General features: G+C 37.8%; 1 protein-coding gene across 6 annotated transcripts in view; it reads right to left on the minus strand.

Annotated features, from left to right (window-relative positions):
- LINGO2 (leucine rich repeat and Ig domain containing 2) overlaps positions 1-27,304 on the minus strand; it is a 486,960-nt gene that overhangs the window by 48,514 nt on the left and 411,142 nt on the right. Inside the window, exons 1-2 of one of the 6 annotated variants that reach the window (XM_017816433.1) lie at positions 22,707-22,798; positions 22,341-22,472 (exon numbers count right to left, since the gene is read on the minus strand). The exons of the other annotated variants lie outside the window; for them this stretch is intronic. The gene's annotated coding sequence lies outside the window, so the exon portion shown is untranslated. Of the gene's footprint in view, positions 1-22,340; positions 22,473-22,706; positions 22,799-27,304 lie in introns of those variants that run through there. 6 annotated transcript variants of the gene reach the window in all.

Consider the following 27,304-nt stretch of genomic DNA (forward strand, 5'->3'; position numbering starts at 1 on the left):
ATATGATTGCATTGCAAAGAGGTTCAGGAATTAATATTTCTAGGTGTCATGGAATATGGGACATCATGGAAGGAGATACAGAAATGATACAAAAAAATTAAGTCTTTGTTGCTAAGTAGGAGCAAATGAAAGAAAATAAAACAGGAAACACAAGTACAAATTAGACAATATACGGACTTGAAAGTATGATCAAGAGCTTTGCAAAATGAAAAAGGTATATGAGTGTAATACAGGAACTACTCTCTATAGTGGCAATATTTTGAGCACCTGGCAGAACAACGTCTGAGAAATTCAGCAGAAGATTGGTGTGGAGGTCACTTTGTCGTGAGAGAAAAGCTACTTAGACAGGGGAGAAGGATAAGAAAATGATGATATTTTAAGGGGGAAAGAAGGAAGAAGGGTCTAGGTTGGCTTGATTGTATGGAACCAGCTAAGCACATAAATGACAGGTTTCAAATCATGTCCTTTCTGTAGTGACAGAGTTAAGACATTAATGACCAAGAGAACTTTCTTACCACAAAGACATACATAGCCACAGGATAGTATAACAAAGTGAAAACAGTGCAATATAAATTATTTTCTTGAACTGTGGCATACTGAAAATTTGTCTTTATAAGGCTGCATATATGAAAAATCTCTTTGTGCTGATGTGAACAAATGGTTATTTTGTATAGAAAATCCTTTTACATATACTCACTAGCCCACTGCTGCTCAAGTTGGTCTCTATTTCTGATACCTCCTAATCTGCTTGCCACAGCTATCACGGCTAGGACATGTGTGAGTTCCTGTGCCAGTTAATTATAAATGAAAGATACTATGAAGCATTGAAAACCCGGTTTTTTTGCAACTCCTTCTTCATGCATGAATCTGCTTTTTCTACAGTCTCAAAGATGAATAGGGCAAGTCAAATCTTTCTAGTTTTATTATCTGTTCAGAGAGAATAAATGCTCTGCTGTTCAGAGGATAATATTTTGAACTTCAAATACAGTGCTGAGTGGACAGTATTTGATAGGAGCAAAGTGAGATTGAAAAAAAAAAAGAGAAATCTATAATTGCAGAAAAGGTACAAAGAGAAAATCCAGCAACCTTATTCAGATTGAAGAGCAGTGGACTTATTATCTATACAAGCATGAAATTATACATTTCCCAGTGAGTCTGACCCTAACAATGACTGCATTCATGGCACCTGTTTGATGACATGATATTTTTTCAGATTTCAGGTAGCTCAGTTATTCTGTAGAGACATTCAGGGTTTTTTATACCCTTTTCTGCCACATCTGATTAGTACTCTTGAGTGAGAGAAATAAATCCAGTCTTTTGCAATGCTAGGGTACTACCATTGCATAAGAACGATAACCATCCATCACAGACAATCCACATAAAGTTGATATTAAGGGTTCTAAAATGACCTGGCAATAAGATTTGGCAAGACCATATCTTACTGTAATCCAACTGCTCCCAGCAGTCTCCTGTTCCTACAAAACAGTCAATCAGGGAGAGGCAACAGAGAAGCTGCTAAAGCTCTGTTGGTGACCAAGGGCCAGAGATCAACAGAATACTGATTATGAGTGGAGTAAATGCAGAATGTAATGGTTAACTTCAGAAAGAAGACAGCACAGTGATGCTGCAAAGACAGAAGAATATTTAAACTGCGCTTTAACTAAAACATAGAAGTAGCATAAGTGTCCAATCAGCATCTTAGATATGGCAGAAAAACCCCCAAACCTAAAGCAGAACCTTCTGAAAACATTACACTTTAGGGTGAGTCTAGCCCAAGGTTTCTTTGACAGTAAAGTGATTAAATGAGGCACGGCGGTTTTTCTTTCTTCAATGCAGTTTCTCAGCTGATAATAGCTGAAAACTCAAGTGCCAGCACTGAAGGAGTGCTGTGAAGTAATGAAATACTCTAGCAACACTGCTATGTTAATTCTTTAATTAATGAAATAATTATATTGTCATGATTTAATAAAGAAAAGTGATGTAGAGTGTAAGAAGGCAATCATAGAAATTACAGCGGAGGTTTCTTTTGTAAACTAATGGCATGTACTAATACATCAGTGTTCACCATTTTAATTGAAAACAAGACAAAACAAAACAACTCCTCAAAAGAAAAGCTTTTATCTCTTCTAATAGTAGGATTTGAAATGATTTTATAAGGAAATTATGTCTTTTTATGAGTAATCAAAAACACCAACAAAAAGACTACCACTACCACCACCACCACCAAAAAAACAAACAAAATACAGCACTTCTGAAAACAGACAATTGACACAATTAACTCTGAGATTTTTCCAAACAATGTCAGTATCAATTTGTGATAAGTTATGTGTTATGATGTGGTCAACTTGTTAAAAAAACATCAGCCTTGAAATAGGAAACTTAAAGTTACCATACTAAGTCATACATTGGAACATTAATGTATGTGTTCAGAGGATCAACCTCTACTTTCATGAATCAGTCTACAGGAAATCCCTTATTATTTGAAGCCTTTGAATTTGTATGTGTATCTTTCTTAGCTAATTACTTGCAGGTAAAGCCCCTGTTACCTTGCTTTTAATGTGTCAAATGGAACTTAAATTTTACAGAAAGGTAGAGACCATTATGACCTTTTAATCACTTCTGTTCTGTCCTCTACATTCCAGTAAAACAAATTTCTTAACAAGTTTCATATCCCAAGAAAGGAAGTTAGACTTTACCACTCCTTGTTCTGAACTAGCTTGATATATTCAGAGGAGAGTCAGACTCGGGTTGGAAATTAGCAGCAGAGCATTTACTGAATTATTGAAACCTCTTTTCAGGTTCAGATTCTCTAAAACAACTGTCAAATCTGGGTTAATCTTAAACTTTAGTGCAGGTCATTTTAAAATCCTGTCAAGTTTTAGTTTTATTTACAGTTTGCTAATGAGCAGGTAATACATAGATTTTGGGAGACTGCACCAAAAGATTTTAGCATGAACATTTTCATCAAAATTCTTGTTGCTCCATCAGTTTATACTACTATAAAACATCATGTTTTATACTACTCAGGCTACACACCCTCCTTTCACAAAACGAAAACAAATGATGTGTGAAACATATTTCTCTTATCTTTACTGTACAGGTCTTAGAACCGAAAACAAGGTAAAACAAATGGTTGTTTCAATTTTATGAATGAAGCCTGCCTTTGAGCCAAGAAATCTCTATTTTTAAGTTTCCTTACAGTGTGATAATAACTAAGAACTTGTTTTTATCATCAGTCAACTGATGCTCTGCTCTTACCATTATTACTTCTTTGGTTTCCTAGAGAAAAGACATGTTGAGCAGTCTTAATGTTTTAAAAGCTTTGGCATCTGTAAACGTAGAACTCATATTTTACTTTGCACCATTTGAAAAAAGAAAAACACCAAAAGCAAGAGGTCAGTGAACTATGACCAGTGAATTTTCCTGAGCTACTTTGTGCTTCTCTTCTGATTTGTTCTTCAGAGAGATTTGTGTAACTGGACTGAAAGAATTTTATGAGAGCTGGCAGGGCTTCTTCATATCATGAGGTTTGAACTGGTGAATTTTACTGCAAAAATCTAAGAGTTCAAATTTTGTCCAATAAATATTCTAAAAGGACATAAACTCAATTAATTGTAAGTTTTCTAAGCTCCTAGGAGAGCCAAGTGGGAAAACACAAAGTACTTTTCCATTTATTTATTTATTTGTTTATTTATTTATTTAGTTGGATAATCCTTCAAAAGCTTTTAAGCCACTTTAAATTCAGTGTTGAGACTTACAATGTTCATTCACGACAAGACTGCAGTGCAAGTGGAAACAAGACTTCTGGCCACTGTCTGACAGAGAGCACCTATACATTTTCCATTGATTGCAGAATATTGTAATTCTTGTTGGTCAACACTGAAGACAGCAATGTATTATGGTCTGTTGTTCAGAGCGCATACAATGGTGTGCTCACACATTACAGTAGTGTACAGCTAAAAAGATCTCAACATTTTTTTTTACCTCATTATTTGTTACATCTATTCACCAACACTTTTAATATTTACAGATAGCTATTCACGTTGTTTGCCAACTTGGTGAGAATGTATTCATCTTTCTACTTTAATAGAACTTTCTTCGTTCTGAATTTTGAAACTAGGACTTTGTTCAAATACCTTAGAACTATATGTCTGGGGACCACAGTTACAAAAGACACAGTTATTTAAAGCGTACCATAACATATATTGTTTGTAATACTGCCTATAAATTCTCTCAGTTCCTCAATGGACAAGCAAGAAGAACCAAATATGTATCTCGGGCAAAGCAAAGGGGTCTATACTAAGCTTCCATCCAACAATGCAGCAGGACTCTGGCCTGAGTTTATTTAGATTTGATCAGGTTTTGATTTTTTTTTAAGGTAACTCTTACCTCCTTGAAAGTTCATAATACTGCTTTCTCAATTATATTGGGGTTTTTTTGTCAAGGTAGATTGATTCTTCAAAAGTTAACTGAATGTCTGCAAATCCTTAGTTGGTTAGTTTGTACCTTCAATAACTACCTTCAATTATTTTGTATATAAAATGGAGGTTGTGTTCCATAGCTGTGGACCTGAAAGAGCGGTAAGACAGAAAAACTTCCTAGAGAAAAAAAAAGCATTCTTTACAGAATCAGAGAATGGGTAGAATTGGAAGGGACCACAGTGGGTCATCTGGTCCAACCTCCCTGCCCAAGCAGGGTCCCCTAGAACATGCTACTTGGGGTTGTGTGCAGACACTTTTTGAATTCCCCTCTGGGCAATCTGATCCCAGTCACCTGCACAGTAAAGAAGTTCTTCCTCATGTTTAAGAGGAACTTTCTGTGCATCAGTTTCTGCCTGTAATCAAACCTCTACATATATATCCAAATTATGCTTATTGTCATAGGATAGCACTTTATTAAGTAGTACAGCTTCATTGGGCCAATACTGAATAACACTTAGCCCATTTAGTAGTTATTTCTGCACTTAAAACATTTCTTCCTTTTAAGTTAGCCTGAAACATAGAGAAAATTTTAAAATGAACTCTGGCATCTGTCCTGATTATATATTTGAAAAATCACTTTTCTTCTTCAGTTTGAAAGTAAGGATATGTGCAGTAATATATATTCAGATCTGTATACATATATACACCACCTACAGAGCCTATGCAGAAGCACAATGGCAACTGTTCTACAAACTAAGCATCCAACTGCCATTCCATGCACAACTTCTAAAAGCTAGCTACTTCCAGGTTTTGGTTTGGAGCTGTAAGTCCCACGAGCAAGCTGCTAAAGTGCTCAGAAGGGCAGAAGATAGGAAAAGCTAGTAGATAACGATAATTTAAAAAAATATTCTCAAGAAATCTCTCAAGTTATTTCTTAAGTAATTGCCCAATTTTTGCTTTTTGATACTATCTGAAAAATTGAAGTGTTTATCTGGAAATTACCTAGCAGCTATGAAAGGCAAGGATATATCCAGGGAAGACATGTATGTACTTTCATAAAAAAGCACAGGCAAGATTTTGTAATTTCATATGGAATAGTAAGAACTGTTAATAATTTTTTAATCATATAAAAGTTTTTGAAAGTATATTCCCATATTGTACAAAGGTACTTCTTTCCCTTTCTATTACCATGTGTTCCAACCAATCTCCAGTTTAACAAACATTGTTTTTATAGGGTTTGCATGTGTATATAGCTGCTTCTTATTCACTCTTCCTCTAAAAGAAAAGCACTGTGTATGTGATAGCTTAGTATGAGGTGAAAGACCTACATTTCCTTAAAATCTCCAAATATTGTATGTGAGGTACTAAAAATATCACCTCTATATTCCTTATTTTTTGCAGCCATATGTTTTAGAATTCAACCTTGAATTTCATAATAATGAAAGTATATCTACCAGATAACTGCAGTACCAGGATGAAAAATGTTATTGAGAGTGTGTGAGGATACATTTCATAATAGAGATGAATAGATAATGGCTAAGACATACAATGACAAATTAAATGTGGAAGAAGTCCCAGGTTTTACTTTATTAGATTATACTTTATTAGATTATTCTTCACTGTCAATTTTTTTTAAACATACTTTTTAATTTCTCAATTTCTCTGGCCATTTTACAACATGTCATCTAATTGCATGACGAGAAGTACTACTTGTTAGAAAGAATTGTGGAAAGTCAGAAGCCTAAGGCTATACGTACATCTTCTTTAACCAAGCAGAGCAATGACTTCTTATTGCTGTGAAATACATCAAAATTTGGACAATGCCAGATATGAGTGTTTGACATGGCTGTAATGCTGGTTTGCATGTATGTGCTTAGAAGTTACAAGACTAAACAATCAACATTTACTTGCAGATAGTGAGATAAATTTTGCCAAAAAGCTACAATTTGTGTTCTCTTACTGTGCCTCCTTCTTTCATATAACATGCATATAACTGTATTTTCATCTCTAGGAAAAACTGTCACCCAGAATGCTTGGTAAACTGAACAGATGAGCCAGTCACACAGAGGGAAAGGCTGACTCTGAAATGTCCATAAATATATTTGCTAGAGAATGAAATGAACACTGTCTCCACTGAGCTGCCTCTCTTCTAAACAAGGCACACATGAAAGGTAAGGCCTGGAGATGGAACGTATATATTGTGCCTTCTACCGTTACTAGAATACAGTTATTCCTGAAGAACTGTTATTATATTTGTTCTATTCTCCTCTTGTGATCTACTTAAAACTCCTCTCACAGTCTCCACTGCCACCGTGACAGTGTCTTGTAACACAAAGAACATCTCTCATCCATTTTGTCTCTCTTCTTAAGATGTATCAGTAATTAGACTGTGAACTACCTGGAATACTGTTGTGAAGATGGTTCTAATTAAAGAAATATCATTGCCCATCATTCCAGGAAGTACAGGATAACTAATTACATGGCTCAGTAGCAGAGAGTTAGGAAAAAAAAACATCAAAAAAGGATGTGCATTTGTGGGTGTTTTCAGGCACATATGTCCGTCTGGCCAGGAAAATAACGCAAAACCATGTGATTTTTGTCCCTTCGTGATGAGATTTCAGAGCTTGCCTGGGCAGCTCTGAGACTACCAGACCACTACATAAACTTCTTCACAGACTCTCATGACATTTTAGAGTGAGCAGGTTGTCCCATGCTGTTCTATCTTCTCCACTGAACAAAGATTTGATGTGTAACACGTATGCCGGGTTTGGAAAATTTGGGATTTTGTTTCTGGCCTATGGGAGAATGGATTGCTGACTTCCAGCCACACCTGGTAATGACCATGAGTTTGAAATCAGTTGCCAGCTGGCAAAGTTAAATACTGCAATGGTACACACATGCTGTTATGGTTGCAAGGCAAGGGAAGGAGCTATAGCGATGAAAATTCATACCATTATGTCATCTGAGGGATGGGAGTTTGCCGCAGGTAAAAGTTGTTCCTGGGGCTCAGCTGCTGCCGGAAGCAATCTCTGAGTGGCCACACAGAGCCTGAGCCCAGCAGAGCCAAGTAGGCAGCACCAGTGCTGAGGGAGGTGGTTGCTCCAATATTTGTCTTTAAACCAAGACACATGCATAAATACTTTTGTGCTTAATGGAAACATTTACTGAACTCGTCAGAATAACATGACAGTAAAAGTCATGGCTCCCCAGTGTCTAGTAAGAAAATTAGTATTAAAAGTATAATCTAAGGGGAGCTTGTAAAAAACACCAGAGAACATAAAAGAAAGGGGGTACAAGCTTAGTTTTATAATCAGTAGTGTTGGCCAGAAAAAAAGACCCAAAAATACACGATAGAGAAAGTGCACTGGGGATTCAGTTCTGGTTATTATTTCATTTCCTTTTGAAGTCAGGTTATTCTGAGCTTCAGAGACCTAAATGACCAGTAAGAACTGCCTTAAAAAAAGAATCATTTTTAAATAAGAAAACAGACAAGTTGTAATTTCTAATGGCGCACAACTTTGGGGTGGCAGATTTTAGAACTTATTATCCGTGGACCTCTCTACTAAGAAACAGGGAGGATACACAATTTTTTTCTTTGTTTTCATGCTTTTCCACCTTCTGATTATTTTTAATTTAAGTTTAAAATCTGGAAAGGAAAAAAAACAGATCAAAGAGATAAGCCTAGCCAAAATGATGCTGGAGGAGTACAGGAGCAATTTGCTGCTCATTAGGAAAGATCTTCATAAAGATCAAATAATAACACTGGAAATTCAAAGGGCAGCATGGTGTATCGGTGTTGAACTTTGAGCTAAAGAGTTGGTTTTACTGTGTTAATAAAGCTCCACCACATGATACCTAATCTTATCAAAAACAAACCGCCATCCCACTTTGCAGTCTGCAAAATCCCTTTGAGGAACCATATGCTGCTGCTGCTGCTCTTCCAGCAGGTTATTTCCAGTGTATGAAAGCAACTCTGGGTCAGAGGCTTAACTTCTATGTACCAGACTCCATTCACATAGCTGCTCCTGCTACAGAATTGAGCTCCTAACCCAGCCTCTCTTAATTACTAGGAAACTATTATTCAACCTTCTCTTAAAGGCAAAATTGCATGCCTATCAGCATTATTATTGTTGTTATTATTACAAGCTTATTGACCCTATTAACCCACTTCATTTGTTATTTTCCATCAATGTTCTCTTTTTCTGTGAATAAATACCAAGACAAGATTACCGCTACAACTGAGTCAAATTTAGTATAAATCAACTACGATGGATAACTGTGGCCAATTATGTCCATAGTGACTACAAGCAGGACTCACTTTTGACTAATGCAACCCTAGAATGAAGGAAAATGTGAAGACATATCCCCACTAATGAGCTTGGGTAGTGCAGATCATAGTAGTGCTAACAGATGCTACCGGTTATTTAGTGACCTGAGGACAATTTATATGATATCCCTCTTTCCCGCCACGTTCTGCAGCTGTTCACAAAACCTGGTCATATGCATCAAAACCAGTGAGTGCTGGTGACCAAATAAAAGGTGATTTTGCTCTCAGTTTCTTGTCATGCCAGGTCTAAGTTCTATGGGATTAAGCTGAATACAGCTGAAAGGGGCCCAGGCCTGTGAACGTTACACTTATAAAAGAGCCCTAGGGAAGGAACTGCATGTCCTGTAATTATACCACAACTTCAGCTCTACTTACTAGATGCAGATGCCTAGCAGACAGCCAAAATGTCTTTCCTAATTTATGCCTGTGTTTGTCTCTGCAGGTTTCTTTCTTTTTCAGTCCTTATATAGGTACTCTGCAAGGTTGTCCCAGGGGAGGCTGTATCAGCTGCTTTGGAAGTTTGTTTCCATATGGGCCCCTCCTCAGATGGACACTGCTGTTTTGCTTTAAAAGGTCTAAACTTTTTAAGTCTTTGAAAATTGGGCAGAATCTGACAAACTTTGACTCTTCAGCCCCACTCTGACTGAGCTGAGATGGCAGGAGGTCTTCTCCAACCTAATACTGAAAGCACACCTTCGGAATAACAAAAGAATCAAACTATCTTCAAAAGCTAGTGTAGCTGTGCAAACTTTTAGGCGTTTAGGTTCATTGCTGCTCCTTTACGGCTCATGAAAAATCAACCATGTTCTTAAACTGCAATTCCTTATGTCATCCTTGTCTCCAAGGTATTGTGGCTTACATACTAGAAATAGTGAAATACATTTTACCCACTTTAAAATTTCAAGAATATGGTCTTTAAAATCAAACATCTCTGAACACTAATGTTTTGCTTAATTGAATCTCTCTGACATGTAGTCCCTTAAGTCTCACGTGCTACAAGTTCAGAAAAATTCACCATGCTGTGAATACATTATTCCTTAAAAACACCAGGACAAAACCAAAAATACCCTTGTTCTGAGCTTGCTGTCATGTTTCATCTAATAACACTTTTCCCATTCATGCTTTTGTGATGCCAGGTTGCTTCTGAAATAGTTTGTTTCAAACTCCAAGATGCCATTACTATATGCAGGAGGTATTTCTTGGTAGGGCAAATAATTTGCTCTAAAATTTGATTTCTAAGGTAATATATACATGCTCCTAACACACATACAGACATCTACTTGGACAAGTCTACTTCACATTCAATTTTGATCAAAATCAAACCCAACCCGGGACTTTTTGGAGAAGAGTTACATTAATTTTAACACTCATTTTATTTAAAGAAGAAATTAAGATTGCAAAGAATTAAAATGAAATGCTGGGAAATACCAGATTCAGGGTTGTCAAAAATAGAATACCTTCTCCATTTTAGGTTATTTGTGTTATAATAGCCTTTAAATACATCATACTTTTCCCCACAAAGACTGTTGACCACTCAGTAAACAAGAAGCAAATTCTTCCTTTAAGATCATCTATTCTATGTTTTGTCTTGACTTTAACTTTTCAGATAATGTGAACCCCAATGGACCTTGGTTTTCAACATACACAAGATTTGCTCACAACACAAGCATTTCTTTTCCACTAAATATTTTTAATGATTCTCTTTAACACTGGGCCAAAAAATTTTTAATGACTATTTTCTTTGTGGACTATTGTCACAAACCCCTGGTTAGATTTAAGACTTGTCTGCACTTCTACACCAGTCTTTTGTTCCCAGTTTCTACTTGTTCCTTCATGCTTCCCCAGACTTCACCTACTGATTAGGCTGCCTGTATCATCTAGTCCAATCTTTTGGTCTTGGTTTAGCATTTGTTTTCCTCATCTCAAAAGGGTCTTCTTAAGGTAAGACAGTAACTGTCGAAGTGGGGGGAGAGCACTGCTGTGGCACTGTATGACATCTGGAACAGAAATGGACAAAGTTTTGTTCACAGAATTGTTGTCTGATGAGAGGGGACCCTGCCACAAGTACATTTCAAAGCACAGCTGTGTATTTTCTAAGTGTTAGCTCACACAGGTAGAAAGCAACAGTTATTATAGTTGGTGTTGGTGAACCAGTGCTCCACTTTGCTGGTTGGGCCCATTTGATTTAACAATATAGACAATACACCAAACAAGCTTATATAAATGCCCAGTGTTCTTGGTTTTGCCCATAACCAAGTATCATTTCCATTATAATCCCTACAAATGTTGGAACTTATTACTGATACAAATTTTGCCTTGCATTTTTTCCCACAATTCTCTCACGACTTATCTAAAATGTCAAGACATTTTTATTTTGCCTTTAGCATACCCTTGTAGGTTTCTTTATGCTAAAGAGAGGCTATGGAAGGACACAGCATAAATAATTAGAAGTCACTTGTTCTGGTCTGGTGCTGAGAATTAAGTCAAAATTTATGTTTTGAAACTATATCAGCTGCTACAAATGACTACTTCTAACAGACCTAGGGGAGGCTGGGGAAGGGGTGAGGGGTGGATGATGGTGAAGATGTGAAAGAACTCAGAGTCTTCAGCCCAGAGTAAATGTAAAAATATTTGTTATATTTGCAGAACTGCTTCCCAGTTCTGTGCCAGGTATGAGACTAATCTGGAAGCACTGAATGCCAAATCAAGGCTCAAGTATCCTTGTAAAACTTATATGAGAGTCTTAATTCATGTTTCTCAAGATTAATTACTGTTATCAAATCCAGGCAGTTAACATGATTCATTCATAATTTCCAGTAATTTTAAAATGTCAGAACTTTTTATCATAATTTTTTAAGCCAGCAAACAGCTTCTAGGAAGTTCATTCCATGCATCTTCTCATATTAAGATTGTACCACTTATTTTTCTTGCCATTTCTGTGACTAATTTAAAGTGACCTGGTGTAACTCTTCTCTGAGATAGCTCAAAAAAAAAGAGGAAGAGTGTACTTCCTTTTCTCAGGGGCACTTGGCTATTGGACTCTGGCTCTTATTGTGGATTGTAATCTTTCTACAACACTTTATTCTCTTGAACTGTAATAATAGATTCTGAAGACATAGAAAGTCATTCATATTGGCTTGTTGTTTATGTTTTTTAACCCCCAAACCTGATATAACAGTAATAACATAAAGCTTTGGAGTTAAAATTTCATTTGCATTTTGGCAATTATTTAAGGAAGGGCGGGGGTTACATCAGCACAACCAAGGACAGTATGTGGTCTACATTCCCTATTCTCAAAAAACAGCCTTTTTGCAATTATGTTCTTCGAGAAGCAAGGAATCCTGCCACGGCTGTCAGCGGGATGCATATTTTCCAGCAGCTGAAATTCAGATCTTGTCAAAGAACCACAGCTGACATCTTTATTGACATAGGCAGATATCAAACCAAAAGGTGGAAAATTTTTTAGGGAGGCAGGTGGGCCTGCCTAGGGGATTGAGTATAAAATAGGAGAATTATATCTAGTCCTTTAGCAGTATTACAGTCTTTCCAGAGGAGTTAAACTAAAATCAGAGGAGATCTAAAGATACAAGTAGTCATGCAAATGGGAAAATGGGAGCATTTTGTCTCTCCAAGCTTCTTCTCCATCTACTTGTCAGGTGGATGAGGAATGCAGTGACACCAGGGGTAAAATGGGTCTCCACCAAGGTGACTCCTCCAGTTTTCTATAACATGGAGAATGTGTTTCTTAAACTGCAGCAAAATCACAACAAATGAAGAGACTCTGTAATACAATCTGAAATTTTTCAAGTCCATGCACATTTCCACTGTGTCTATGGACACAGTGTCTTAATTGTAAAACGGAAATAAAAAGATAAAAAAAGTGTGGGGGAAAAGAACAAATTAAATCATTAATTTTTAAAAACTGTAAAAGAACAGAACACTTTAAATGATAAAAAGTGCACTTTGCAAGTGCAGGGAAGAATTACATGAGCAGTGCTTTGCCTTTTGAGACTATGAGCAGGGCTAATAAAGAGCAGGCTCATTTGTCAGGATACAGCAGAAAATCGATTGTATGAGATCACTCAAACTGCTGCTCCCTTGCTATGCAGAGGACCAGGCAGCTGGTAGTTCACTAGCTAATCCCTGATTGCTGGCAAGGTTTGTAAGCCTGATTTCCACAAGCCTGGGAAATTCCTTCCCCAAACACCCACCCAGGATGCTGTTTCCCCTTTTCATCCTCATCAGTCCTGTCACAAAACAGACTCAATTCGAATCATGCTATGGGAGCGGGCACAGATCTCACAACTTCTTGGTTTTCATAAAAGTACTCTAGGGTGACCTTGGCCATCATTTCTCACATTCCCTCTCTCTAAGGATGCAAACTATCATAGCAATGCACATCAAACTCTTGCAAGAAGGAAGTCAGTAAAATCTGGCTATGAAATGAATAGACTATCTCAAATGACTGCAAAAATGAGTAGCTGAACACTCAATGGATCTGTATCCTTGAGATAACAAATTGGGACAAAGAGAAACTGTGCCAATCTAACCTTGAAATAAGATAACTGCACTCACCAGCAGATCTAAGTCTGTCCTATTGAGCCTGACAATACCACCTAGACAATAGTGCCATATATGACTTACAGGTGGAGGTAGCATCCATTCACAAATTTGAAAAACAGAAAACCAAAAAAACATGAAAATCCTGCAACAATCAAACTATTAATAAAGGAGGACAAATCACTGGTTGGGCTTGCCTGCATATGCTTCCCATTCCCACTGATACAGTTGACCAGCTTTGTGGTGAGCAAAGCAGAAACTTCTAGTTCTGCAGTACAGAAGTGTTATAAATGGAAATGGCTTCTATGATATTGCAAATATTCAGGCCACATAGACTTGTGGTTCAAGGTATGGACAGAGACTAAAGTAAGAGCACACATTTTTGCTGGGGTTTGGAAGTTGTTAACTCACTTGTCTGCCATTGGTTTCTGTGTTGCCATAGTTATTATATTGTCTCCTTGCATTGGCTAGCCAAATGGCCAATCCCCTCTTTGGCCCAGCAGCCCTTATAAGCTGCGGGAAATTTGAATAAAGGCTCTTCTTCACTGCTGGATTCCCAGCATGCTACGTGGTCTTTGTCTCCTGGCTTAAGTACCCCCACTGCCTGTCCCTCCCACGAGGGAATTGCAACACATTTTCATTCAGCAGTTTCTATTAGGGCTCAAAGAAATTCACATTTCTGTCTTCAACACTTCCACAGTTTTTGCCTATATCCCCTAATGTGTATACTGTATGTTTCACATGCAAGTTCTTTGGAGGGATTGCCTCTTCTTATGTGTACTGTGCAGTACTGGAGGCGATTAATTTGGATTGGAAACTATACCTGGTGACAGATTATATATAATAATGTTTTAATGAATAAATTATTTTCAATAATTGAAAGATTCACACTATGCCTCATGTGGAAAAATGTACTGTGGAATACCCAGCCTGTCTCACTGATTAGTTCATTATTGTAGAGGGAAAAGTTTCACAGTTTTTGAGGTTTCACAAATATTAGTGATTTCAAAGCACGTTTTTTTCCCATACCTGTGGGGTATTCAAACATTATAGTCTTTTTTGAATCTACTTTTTCCCCCCCCAGGTAAAAGAGAGCAAGTCACCACAAAAAAAATCAATGCTTAAAAAGGTCAGTCTGACAAAAGTTGATTACACTACTTATAAAATATTTATTAAATATTTTATATTTGTCATTTTAAATAGTTTCTCATGTTCTTCTTCTTCTTTTTACTGCATTAGCAAATTTCTGGAATGACTAGGCTTTCATAGTAATTTTGAAGTTTTCTATGGGCAGAAAGAATATGCATAATGGTTTTAACTGTAGAATCTGCAAAGCCTAAATAAACCAAATCAAACTTCAGATTATGAATTCAGATTACAATTTTATTTCTTGTTTAACTCTTTGCAGATCATTTCATCTTTATTGGGTGAAAGGAGTCACTGAAATTGAGCTTCCTAGAGAAATTTAAGTTGTAACAGAGGATTCATTTAACCTTTTAAAGGAGACATCCTTTACAGACACCTAAGCTTTCTGTTACAAATAAATAATTATTTGTATGAGTGCCATAATTAAACACTGAACAAAAGCATTGTTTTTGAAGAATAAAATAGGATTGTAAGATATGTTTTGTTCTTTAGTTTGTGCGAACAGTGGGTTAACCTTAACCGAACACCGGGTGATCACCAAGCCTCTCTATCACTCCTCCTCAGCTGCACAGGGGAGAGAGAATAAGACAGAAAACAACTTGTAGGTTGAGATAAGGGAGTTTAATAAAGCAAAAGTGAAAGGTTATGTGTGCACAAGCAAATAGGAAAAAAAAAAGGGGTTTTATTCTCTATTTCCCACTGGCAAGCACACATAACTGTTACTCTGGAAGGCAAACCCTTTAAATATTAAATGTCCTCCCTCGCTCCACCTTTTCTTAGCTTTTATATCTGAGCTGGTGTCATATGGTATGGAATATCCCTTTGGTCAGTTTGGGTCAGCTGGTCTAGTTATGTTCCTTCCCAAGATCTTGCCCAGCCCCAGCCTACTGGTGGGGGTGGAATGTTGGAGGAACAGCCTTGATGCTGGTGTGCAAGCACTGCTCAGCAGTAGCCAAAAATACTGGTGTGCTATCAACACTGTTCTAGCTACCAGTACAAAGCATAGCAACATGAGGGTTGCTATGGGTCAGACAGACCCAACAGAGCGTACTGTCATTTGCAGCTTTCTCTTATGGCCTCTCTTTTAAACTTTTCGCAATGGGCTGTTTCTCATTTAGATGCATTTAATGACATAGAGCATCTTCAACCTGGATCTTCAGATAAAGCATTGCTATTCCCTGCAAATTTTATCTTTGGTATCAGAGTTCTGCATAAAATGTAGTCACTTCTGTGAAAACCTTTTTAAATAACAAAACCTTCTGTCAAAATTTTCAGAGCAATGCAAACAGATCAACACCATGATATCCCATATTGGAATGAAGCTGGATGATAATGAGTTTATATGCAGTTTCAATCCAGCAAGTAATGCAGGCAGATGAGCACAGAGCTGATCAGTATGGACTTAATAACTTTGGGGTAGCCTGTAATGCACTTCAGGATGTAGTGTGTCTGTAATTTTGGATTCTGTGTGGCATTTTGTACAGAAATCACACCGGAAGACAAATGGAGTGGAGACAAGAACAATTCCCCAAGTACACACAAATCGTAACACAACGAGCCTTGACTCAGCAAATGGAGCTGCACTAAGCATTGATCAATTGTCAAGACAGACTTTTTGTCTTCATCAACTTCTCTGTGAGTGAAGACTTCATCTAATACTTTGCTGATTAGAAGTGCCTGTGTTTACAAACAATGACATGCCTAAGCACACCAGACCTCATATGAAGCTACTAATAGATCTACAGTAAAAATAGCTCCAACACTCCTCAGAAGTAAATACTCAGGCTACTTCAAGCATGGAAAGAGGTCCCTAGAAAGACAGTTCTATACACATTAAATGTGGAAACACATAGATTCAAATATTGAAACAATGTCAGTTAAAGACTGCAGGGATATTATCTTCTCACTCAGAACCTACATAGTCCAAATATTCACCCTTTCGTCTCAGAAAGGTATTAAACACCACAGAGCAGCTTTTAAATTGTGACTTTTCTTTATTTTCCTGGGCCATATGTGAGCCTCACAAAAAGTTTTAAGAAGCTCTCTTTTCCCCATCCCTCCCTTCCTTCCCTACATTTGCTGCACTTATACAAGGCAAAGTTGCTGGGGTGATCCTTTCTCAGAAAAACACTCAGCATTTAAAGAAGGAAAAAAAAGATCGAATAATAAAAGGTCAGATCACTGAGAGGGCAGTAGCAGTAGCAGCAATGAAAAGAAATTTTAAAAGATGCAATCATCTTACCATTCATTTTTGCTTCCTGCTGCCCTCAGTGGTTTCTGAAGTGGACAGCAGTTAAGTGACAGCTTTCCTGTCTTCTAAGTGCATTTGGCTACAGGCACAGGGTTTTTCACAAGTGCTGCACATTTAACCTTATTCAGAAAACTTCCTTTGTAGGAAATAAGCCTAAATGAAAAGCAGTTGAGATTTCTAGAGACTTATGAGATCCCCTGTGGCTAACTGCAGGGCAAAGCCATGATGGGGAGCAAAGACACACACCAGTCTGGATTGTCTTACTAAACCTAGCAAGTGAGGGGTAGAAGACCCAACTGGCTTTGAACAATATATGTGCATTTTCTCTGGCAGAGATGATGTGAAAAATGTAAGTGGTCTTGCTTTCTATCAAGATTTGGCACTACCTCATCAGTTTAATTAATCACTGGGGAAAATTCTACAACACTACTCAAATTATAAAGTAATGGGTCCATCAGGCACAATTAGAACCCAGCTGAAACACTGTAGTTTCCTTGAAAACTATTCAAGTAAACAATTGTGGGTCCTGGATGGGGCTCCTTTCCTAATTAATCCACAGAGAACTGAAGTATTAGCTTTTCCTCAACAAGGCATTTCCTAATGTACAAAAGTGTTTTGCTTGTGCTTCAAGGCTTGCTGGTAATGAAAGGTTTTCATATGGGTATCCATTCCATCACCATAGTGCCCTCCTAGAAATGCTTCTCCCTGTATGCCAAGCTGCTGTGCCATTGCATCATTCCCAAAGGTACCACATGTGACGTGATGTAATAGCACCAGGGAAAAAGAAGTGCTCACAGTGACATAATGTTCCATAAAGCATGTCTTTGGTGACAAGAGAATTTATGGGCAGGGTTACTCAGCTACTTCAGTGAAGGGGGATGGGGTCTGGTGACAGCAAATTACATTCTATTTATGTGATTTTTTGGTATTAGCATGTACCTAAAAATAGGAGAATGTTTATTTGTTTGGAAATTCAGTTTCGCTTATAGATGCATAACTACCTTTAACTTAATATCAGTATTTACATGTTTGATCTCAACTTTTGAACACAAAAAAGAGTTAACTAGTTCTGTTAATGGCATTTAACTCAGTGGTAGTGGAAAGCACACTTGAATAGAGTCCTATAAAATATGCAGTGGAACAATCATACACAACACACAACCAGATCAACCTCACTGGACGAAAAAGCTTTGGTCCTGTAAGACCCCAAGTTTCAAGCTATGAGCTCAACTAAGGATTTTACTTAAAAATATACAAGGCTCCAAAAATTTGCCCACTGAATTATTAGAAGAGCCCTCAGTTCTTTTAACACCTTAAGAGGGACTGTATAGGAGAAAAGCTGCACACAGTTTCTCAGGAGGTACTTCTACTGCTAAACTTTAAGAGATCTTGGCAAAAGTTTAAAGTGTAACATTCAACCGAAATAAAGCATTCCACAAAGCATTGACATGCTAAGTGTCATGGGTTAGGGCATCACCTCACCTTCCTGAAATCTGACCAGTCCCTTTCCCCAGCACACACACACATGAGTTGGTCCAAGCTAATAATTAATACAATAATCCAGTATCTCACAGGTGCTTTTACCAGAGTTCAAAAATCATAGAATCATAGAATTGTTAAGGTCAGAAAAGACCTCTAAGATCACCAAGTCCAGCCATTGGTAGTTGGAGCCCTCTGTTTCTAATCTCATTCTGTCTCTTCAGTTTTCACTGAATATTTTAATCATGTTAATCTGAACATTTACTCAAAAATGAGCAATTTTTAACTCCCATTTTCCACATGTGCAAGATAATGTAGCAGAGACATGTCTATTCAAACTCCCATATGATGTTGTTTCCAGAAAAATGGAAAAGCAAGTCATGGTTCCTTTCAGCAAGAACTAGATATAAATGGTGGCTCTCTCTTCATTCACAAAGTGAATGTTTTTCTAATGGTGTTTTCTAGAACTGAAGTTAAATTTCTGGGGTGAAGCAGAAGAGCTTGAGGCCAGCTGATGGGAAGAAATTCTTCCATGTCATATTACTTATCTGCTTCTTGTCCAGCTAATGTCAGATATGCCTACATATGTGTTGCCTTCTAAAAAGGACATTATAAATCTGAGTAGACTAAGTATACATCTGAGTTACCAAGTGCTACAAGGAATTTGTATAGATAGGCTGACACTGTGAGGGAAAAGTAAGGGAAGGTTTTACCTAGGTCAAGGTCTGCTGACACTCTTGACATGAAAAGCCACTTCACTCAGCTGTCATAGCTAAGAAAATACCTCAAAAACCTAAAAATCCCCTCCTTCCCCCCAAATTAATGACTCCACTGCAAAGAAGGCACTGAATGTAGGAAGCATCTCATCTGAGACCCAGACCATAGCAACAGTAGCTGAGTTACCCTTGTTGTTAGCCTGATTTTGTAGTCTGTTAGGTGAATATGACAGGGGAATTTGTTGCGCATTAAAGACAGTTTGCTAAAAAGGAAAAAAGACCCCACCCTAATGTATTAAGATCCTGACATGCAATAATGTTCACATGGAAATGTAATGGCCCCAGTAAGGTGGCCATCTTTTCTGTCTGGTGGCAATGGGAGTCTCCGTGGCAAGTATCCTCACAGAGATGTCTTCAGCTGGATGAAGATGTCCTCTCAAAACTTCCGTCCTTCACAGTTCTTAAAACCCAGTGTGCTTTGTCCTATAAAACCATCCCAGCAGAAGCATTTTTTCATTTTTATTGATCTCTGCTGACATGTATTGTCTCAGCTACATATGAAATAACTATTTTACATGACTACTTCTGAAGGAAGAGTTTCTATTGACCATTTATAAATGACTGATTTGATCACTTCTGCATCAGGAATAAACCAGGCAAATTTTTGATTCACACCACCTAGGAAGTTAATCCAACATGTTTAAGTATACAAGTAACAGCAGACACAGCAACAGCTTCCTTGGGGAAAATCTGAATACCTGCCTGAAATTCCCACCTATAGGGCCCCTGTACCAATCAGTCAAAGACTTTGTTGTGAAAGTTTAGCCAGTCACCCAGTTGTAATTGTGTCCATCATGTCCAACTAGGCCATTGTGCCATGTCTCCTGACAGCTGGCTGTGCCTGCTCCCTCTTCCCCCACAGGAATAAATCTACTGCAATGTGTGTTTGCACGGCAACCACCCTAAAACTCCACAGTTATAACTAATGGACAAACTTGATTTTCGTATTTCTAACTTACAACAGAAGCCACATAATGCTTTCCACAATCTTAAGGAAAACCAAAGCCTATCGACTCACTGTTTCATTATTATGTTGCATAACTAGGGTAATATATGGGTGTTTAATTTTGTTTTGTTTTGACTTGATATTTTACACCCCTGTTAAAACTTTTCCAGCTTTACCACCATTAGGAGTGGTCAAAGGCTTTCCTGGAATATAGAGACGGTCTCATCTGCCAAGGAATAAAAACTTGATGTCTTTGGAGGTCATAGAAACCTCAACAGGTCAAGACTTTCTCAAGCCACTGCAGAGCCCTCTTTTACACTTACCAAAGCATAATTCTGTGTTGGTAAAGATGAAAATACAGAGACATAGATCTCTCTTTTTTGGTCAACACAGTCTGGGCATGAAACTTAAGTGGACTGTCACCTCAATGGTAAAACCAGCAAAACCTGACGCCCCCACATCTCACTTACTCGTCCTTGTACAGACAGAAGGCTTTTGGTTTCACAGAATCATAGAGTATTTTGAGTTAGAAGGTACCCACAAATCCAACTCCTGGCCTTGCATAGGACAACCCAAGAATTCCACCATGTGCCTGAGAGAATTTTCCAAATTCTTCTTCAGCCCTGGCAGGTTTGGTGCTGTGAGCACTCCCCTGGGGAGCCTGTTCCAGTGCTCAATCACCCTCTGGATGAAGAATTTTCTGAGTTCCGAAGAAGTTTATGAAACTATAAAATACTTTTCCTCTTTGTACCTCAGAAATAATAATTTAGGATATAGAAGCAATTATTTTCTAAGTAGAACAGAATAATAGAATCAACAAAATGGTTTGGATTGAAAGGGACTTTAAAGGCTATCTATTTCCAATCCTGCTGCCATGGCATGTCACCCACTAGGTCAGGTTGTTTAGGGATCCATCCAACCTGATCCTTAACACTGCCAGGGTTGGGGCATCCACAGCTTCCCTGGGAAATCTATGCAGTGCCTCACTACCCTCTGGGTAAAGAATTTCTTCCTGCTATCTAATCTAAATTTCTCTCTCCTCTTTTAGTTTAAAACCATTACCCTTTTTTCTATCACTTCATGCCCTCATAAAAGTCACTCTTCCTCTTTTTGATAAGCTCCCTTAAAGTACTGAAAGGCTGCAATGAGGTTTCTTGAATCCTTCTCTTCAAACTGAACACTGTTTTCTCAGGCTGTCTTCACAGAAGTGGCATCCCATCACTCTGATTATCTTTATGGCTCTCCTCTGAACCTGCTCCAATAGGTCCATATCCTTATTTTGCAGCAGATCCCAGACACTGATGCAGTATTCAAGGTGGGGTCTCAGAAGGGCAGAGTTGAGGGGCAGAAGGTGTAAACTTTCATACCACTTTTTAGTCTATGATAGTACACTAACATTAAGTTTAATAGGCTTTTTATAATCCCAGAAATTCTCAGACTGCATTCAGGCTAATAATGACATCAGAGCTATGAGTTTATTGGCTCCTACTGGATTCCTTAAATGAATTGGTTGTGCCAGTGAAGTACAGTATAATTTCCTGCTGCTCTCCTTCAGTAGTACCTTAGATTGCCCTGTATAGTGCAGCTTTCAACAGCAATCAAGGGTTGAAACTGAATTTTCTCTGATTGATCATAATCAATGGCAAATTACAGCATACAACATCTTAAATTCTCATTGGCATACATATTCAGTTCTTTAATTTTGCAAATTCCTCCTTAATCAGAGCAAGCTATTGATGTTGGGCTGAAAGTGACAAAGCTATCATTGCTGCAGCTTTTTTGTAGGGTATGTGATTTAAGCTGGTGTGCTTAGTCCAGTCACTGCTGAATCCTGCTGGGCAATTTCAGAAGGACCGACTGAAACTTGACAGATAGAGCTAATCCCTGATGGCTAAAGAGCCCATCACTCAAAAAAAGGAGCAGGCTGCTTTTTCTCTGGTAAGAGTACTTTTGGTGTAAGTGTTGTTAATCCAACAGACTGCACCAAATGCAGATGAAAAGAGACTCTCAAAAGAAAAAAAAAATCCTCTTTGTGCACTCTTAATGTTTCTCAATAAAGAATGTTTTGTTGTTTTTGTTGTTTTTTTTTTTTTTTCATGCCTGCAACTCTTTGCAACAGCTTTGACTACACTGTGCTGTGGTATCTTATAACGAGGCCAACTGGGGAGTGTTTCTCAACAGTATTTCTCCCCCCCTCTGCTGAAGCTCTCATGCATCGCACTCTCCTGGGCTTTAAGCAGGAAATTAGGTTGGAAGAGCAGTAAGCCTGAGACATAATCATCTGAGTATCATAAACATCCTCATACTGTGTTCTTTGTGTGTGAAAATAAAAGTCCCTGCTCCTGCTTAGCCTCCCCCCAGTTTTTACACGGAGACTAATGCTATCTGAGAGACAAAATGCCTATTTTTTTTTTTTATTGGCAAGATTTCTTACCCCCTGAAGCTGAATCTCTCCTCCCTAGAGAAGTGGTCTTGAAAATCTTCCATCTCCAGACGTGCTTTTGATGACCCATTCTTGCAATTCCTTGTATCCTCAAGATGCTTGTCCCCAGTGTCAGGCAGCATGCTATTGATACATCCTGAGCGTTAATGTGTTATTCATATTTCTCTGAGTTCATCAGTATCTCAGCTTGTTATTCTCACTGTTCCCCAGAATAATAGACCTTAGTGAGGCAATTTGTGCTCAGCTTCTGCAGCGTATGCAACATATTCTATTCAAATATATTACAGAAAAAAATAGCAACTACCTCTAATCACCTTTCCTCCAGGGATTTGAAGCACAATAACATTCTGTACTCACTTAGCTGTTTTTTTAAATAATACTTTCTAATGTAGAATCGCTCAGATGCTCTCTTCAAAGGAACACTTTTCCCTCCATGCTCTGGCTTTAACTCCTGATGGAGACTCACTTGTGATCATGTCTCACCAGTGTAAATGTGGAATAATGACTCTAATGTCAACAGAGTCATAATGGAATAAGAAAGCAGAGAGAGAGACATGCCCCTTTTGTATGGTATGCAAAACTGCTTTTATCTACAGCTTGATGATATCATAGTGATGCCTGCTTGTACACTGACATAGTTCCACACAGGACTGATTTTTCAGAAACAAGACAGTTAATTTAAAGCACTAAAGGATTATAATAAAGTATTTTCCAGAGCAGGCTGCCCCAGCAAAACCAAATCAAATGCTCCAGTTCTGTCTGATTTCACTGCACAGGAGGAATGGAATTTTCTCCTGCTGTGTTGTCTGTTCAGCGCAGTGTGCAGACCTGCATTCATCCTCTCATACATACATGAGATCAAGTATCCTGAGGCATGAACAGAATAAAAAATTTTATATTGCAAGTTCTTCAGACTTCATCTTCTGCTAGATAGCATCTCAAGTACCAAAAAATGTGCATAAAAATATTATTTAGAGATATTTTCCTTTCTACATTTTATGTAACAGGAAACAAATATTTAAAAAAACCATAATTGACAGACTTATGTCTGCGTTATCCATGATACATAAATGTTCCAGGTTCTCCAGCTGTGCTGCATGAAAATATAAAATAAATTCTTCTTATTTTAATTTCAGAACTTAGAGACTAAAATGCATTGGATTCGGATGAAAAAAAAGATCTGTTTAAGTTAACACTTCCATTCAAAGGTTTTAGAACAAAACTGACTACCAAAATGACTAGCTCTACTTGCTTTATTTCATAGTAAATACAATCTCTTCTCTGTTTATATTGTTTTTGTGTAAAGAGTGCACTGGGTTTATGTGTTAATTTCTCTCAAATTTTCATAAGTTACACGCAGGATAGCAGCAGAGAGGAACTGCTTATGGTACATAGGTCCTGCATCAGCTTCTCAGCTACTGTTTCCTGACACCATTCACAGTCCAAGGAAACATTACAGCTTGTCATCTCTATGCCATCCTCCAAATAGTTAATTTATCTGATGAACATGGGTAAGTTTGATTTTTAGGGTCTTGGTTAACAACTGTGTATCTTTTTAAGTTTGCCATGCTGCAGCTCCGTCGTGTATGTGGCCTAATGGGAAGCCTGTTGTAAATGCTATACCCACAATTTCTCACAGTGTTGCTGTGCTTCATGAGGACACAGGAGTTTTCTCAGGTTTGCACTTGCAAGCCTGCTACACCATCTCAAAAACAACAGTGCAAGTGCTAACCTTAACCTGCATTTAAAATATGTAGATAAGAAGATGATTTAATGCTACAGGAGTGAAGAGTTAACATTTGAAAGTGAACCAGAGGAGTAAAATCAGGTTTTAGTTCTTCCAGTCCAGCCACAAGAAATGGTTACCATGGGATTTTTGAGAACGTGATAATCTTTGCCCTGTCAACTAGTTTCTTAGTGGTGTGGCAGAAAGAGTATGTTCAGTGTGAAAACTGCACAAGTCCTCTCTGACATCTTATTTGAGGATAAAATCCTACAGAAAAGAACAATACACAGCCGGCCAAGATCTGTTATCTGTGTTCCTACCACTCTCTCTTGTTTTCAGGGTCTGACAGCTTAGCTCCATGTATAATTTTGTTGCGAATCTCTGTACACAAGATGTTTACACCACAAACAGCAGAGAATTTCTGAAGGACACTCTCCAGGTACACCCAAGCTCAGGAATGTTTTTATTTTTAAACCTGTTGCCTAGAAAGACGTCTGTGAATCTTCAAATGCCATTGGAATGATAATATAAATAACATGGTGCTGCTGTTACTGTGATGCCCTATGGACTTTACTTCCAAAAGTTACTTTGAGAAAGAGAACCATCAATATTTCAATACTAAGCACAAAAAGAAGGCAAACTTGTAAGATTTAATAAATAGACAGAGATGTAAATATAGATTTTCACAAAAAACATAGACTGTGGATGTAAAAAAGCATCCACATATAAAATTCAGCAGGTCATGGCTTCTATAATTCACTCAACACCTTGAAGAATTTGCATCAGGACCTGCCACAGGATTTGCATTTGTCTTTGTAATATTATGTCAACAAATGCAGTATTTCACAAAAATGGAACAAATCTTCTGTGGACTGAGTAAAATACTGCAGAGACGCTTCTTGCAGAAAGATATCTCTAGACTTCGATGAGTCGTTAAAACAAAGAAAGTAAAATCTGCTATTAAAGTGATTCCCCCCCCTTTTTTTTTGATGAAGGTCAGTCGGAATCACATAATGAGCAAGGAAGATATATAAGTTTCAATAAAATAGGATCATGTTGGTTATGCCATGAGGAAGGCAATGAAAGTTGGTGACAGCGCTGGAAGTCATGTCCTATGAGATGCAGAAGAGAACTCTGGGTTTGTCTAATAGAGACAAGGAGGCTGACACTGCTCTTTACAGCTTCCTGAGGAGGGGAAGTGGGGTGGGAGATGCTGAGCCCTTCTCCCTGAGATCCAGTGATAGAGGGTGTGGGAATGGTTCAAAGTTGCATCAGGGTAGGTTTGGACCTTTGGACTTGACATTTGGAAACTCTCCCTTACTGAGGGGGTGGTCAAATGCTGCAACAGGCTTCCTAAATAAATAGACAATGCCCCAAAGCCATCAGTGTTTAAGAGGCATTTGAACAATGCTCTAAATAACATTCTTTAACTTTCCGTCAGCCAGGAAGTGATCAGGCAGTTGGACTGGATGATCACTGTAGGTTCTTCCAACTAAACTATTCTAGTCTAGTCTGCTCTATGCAGAGTAGACTTTCTATTGTCCTCAATTTCATGTTTTGGTTGTCAATTATATAGTTTCTCCTTTCACATATTTTTACTTCAGTTAATTTCTAAGATCACTTTGATTCCTCACGAAGATTTAAAAGAAAAGTTATAAATATAAGCTCTGATGCTAACAGGTTATTGGAAAAGGAAAGAGAGATTTAAAAGCAAAACAAAAGATAAATAGCGTTGGGTGGTATTGCATTTCACTTACTACATGGACTGAAATAAAACTGGATATTCAAGATGACGCAGAATTAAGTACATCTTCTGTATTGAGACTGGCAGTGTGGCTTTGTAAGAGTCAAAGTTTCTAAGCAGATTGAACTTATGTGTTGTGGGCAAACTGGTCAATCAGATGTCATTGAAATGAAGGTGCATGAGACACAGATGCATCAGATTGTTTTCTGTCTGTAAGTGTTGCAAACTGCCCTGGGGTCGCTGTTGTCTCTTTCCTTGCAGCCACAGCCAGAGGTCCCACTGCTTGCATCGCAGCTGCACATGTGCCATAGGTTTCCATCTGAAAAACTTTGCTAAGTGACTTGCTCTGCTGGGAACCATAGTTGCCCAAAACTAGACCACAGTGATTTTTTTTTCCCTTTACTCTGGAAAAGGACACTATTAACTATACACCAAAGCATGAAACATGACTTAGAAGAACTCTGACTTTGGTTTGGCAGAGAGGGGAAAAAAAGAATCCAAGGTACAGTGATATTTCCATTATTAAATCCATTTTCGCAAATGGGCTGTAGTTTTCAAAGCACAGTGCAAGATTTCAAGACAATGCAGCATCCACTGCTGTTTTCCGAGTAACAAAAATGTTTTCTCTTCAAAAAGAGAAAGTAAAAGAAAAACAAACCTTTTTTTTCAATTATTTTTTTTGTTCCAGCCGTTGTACATGTCTTTATAAAATTTATGGTTTAAAAGAAAATAAAAGCTGTGTTACTATAATCATAGTTGTCTGAAAAATTCAATAAGAACATAATTATAATAATAAAAGCCCTTTCAGATTCAATGAGATACAAGTGGTAGGGTAAACATTGCTTCTTAAAAAATAAGGATGTTTTTCTCCATTTCACAAGAGTAATATGGTGGTACTAGCTGTCTTTGTTCTGTCTCAGGATAAGAAAGAATTCAGTTTAAGATAATTAGTAGGCATCCTAAGGAAAGAAAGAAGAGCAATGGTCAAATTTATGGGATTATGAACACATTTAAACTTTTTATGCTGTAAGTCTTGTAGGTTTTCCCTGACTTGCAGCATTTTTCTGCTGAGGTAAGTGACATAATTTTATTTTGACTGAAGTGTGATGAAAAATTAGAATTTTCATTTTGCCAAAATATGAGTGAAAGAATGATACTGTGAAATTTTAACAATATCCAGACTTGGTCAAGATACTGCATAGGGCCTTGCAAATGTGGTGGATTGCCGTGCCTAAGGGACTTCAATCCAGTAAAGATGTTGAAGACATTTGGTACAGAAGCTTATAGGAGAGGGACATGAACAGGCACTGCTGTTCCATGGTATGATGATCTTAGAAGTTTCCATACCAACATGGAAAGAAAATGTCATCTATTATCTGAATCAACTTTGCATGCTACAGTGTATGAGAATGGATCAATGTGTTTCTCTACACTTCAGCATGTTGTCGTGGTTTGCCTACATATGGTCTTGGGAGATGTCCATGA

Source organism: Lepidothrix coronata, unplaced genomic scaffold, assembly GCF_001604755.1.
Source record: "Lepidothrix coronata isolate B3197 unplaced genomic scaffold, Lepidothrix_coronata-1.0 Scaffold55, whole genome shotgun sequence".
Classification (NCBI taxonomy): domain Eukaryota; kingdom Metazoa; phylum Chordata; class Aves; order Passeriformes; family Pipridae; genus Lepidothrix; species Lepidothrix coronata.